The sequence below is a fragment of the Echinops telfairi genome, unplaced genomic scaffold (genome assembly GCF_000313985.2).
Source record: "Echinops telfairi isolate 266 unplaced genomic scaffold, ASM31398v2 ScPeMD7_24;HRSCAF=84, whole genome shotgun sequence".
Taxonomy (NCBI): Eukaryota; Metazoa; Chordata; class Mammalia; order Afrosoricida; family Tenrecidae; genus Echinops; species Echinops telfairi.
In genome coordinates, this window is record NW_022103921.1 from 1,439,102 (window position 1) to 1,440,450 (window position 1,349).

A 1,349-nucleotide genomic window follows, 5' to 3' on the forward strand; every position below is an offset into this window, starting at 1 on the left:
CACCCCGGCCCCTGCACAAGAACAAACTCATGGGTGGGTCACAGATCTCAAAGTAAAACCCCAAACAATTAGGGCCATCAATGAGAGAATCAGAATAAACCTAAGAATCTTGGCACAGGGAAGACATAGGCTAACTGAAATAGGGAAGGACACACACACACACACACACACACACACACACACACACGAAGCTGAAATCGACAAGTGGGATATACTAAGGATAAAACACTTGTGCGCATTGAAAGGATTCACCAAGAGAGTAATAGGAGAACCCAAAGACTGGGAGAAGTTTTTAGTGATGACACAACAGATAAAGGGCTTATTACTAAAATCCACAATACCTCCTATCCTACAAAAAAAAAAAAAAAAGAAAACAGTTAACCCCCTAAGGAAGTGGTAAAAGTCCTAAACAGAAGTTTCACTAAGGAGAAGACCCAAATGGCCATTAAGTACATAAGGAAATGCTCCCGATTATTATCCATCAGAGAAATGTAAATTAAAACAACTATGAGATACCGCCTAACACCTTTGAGAATAGCCCAAATCAGAAAAATCAGAGAGCAACAAATGTTGGAGGGGATATGGTGAGAGAAGAAACCTCCTCCACTACTGGTGGTCTTGTAGATACATACAGCCACTGTGGAAAGTCATGTGCCACTATCTAAAGCAAATGGAAATTGAGTTATCTTTTAATCCAGCAATCCCTCTACTGGGCATATACCCCCAAAAGGTAAGAAATAGACCACAACCAGTCATCTGTACCTCAATGTTTATTGCAGCACAATTCATAATTGCACAGAATTGGAAGCAACATAAATTTCCATCAATAGATGAGTGGGTTTAAAAAACTCTGCCATAGCCACACAATGGAGAACTACACATCCCTTAAAAGCACTGAGGATGCATGAAGCACATAGTCTCATGAGAAGAGTTGGAGGAAGTTATGCTAAGCGAAGTTAGCCAATCACAAAAGGACAAGTACAACTTGAGGTAAGTCAAGCAGCACAGTGGCTATAGAAGGAAAGCCACTTTGTTTTAATACTATACAGGTTGAGGTACAGGCAATTAGGCAGGGAACAGATCAAACCCAAGGATGTACATGTCATTCTAACATAAAGAAGGGGAAAGGGGTGAAAGAGAAAATAATTTAAACAAGAAGAGGAGGAGGACAGACCAGCGGAGAAGCAGGGCACTAACCCAAGCAGGGGGAAGGTATTGTTCATGTCGCCACAGGAAAGGGCGTGAGAGTGCTGACCTCACCCCGGCATGTCAAACCTTGAGGGCAGCGTAACCACATGGAGCAACTTATGAATAGAGAGGCCTACAGGCCAGCCCCAATTTTATATATA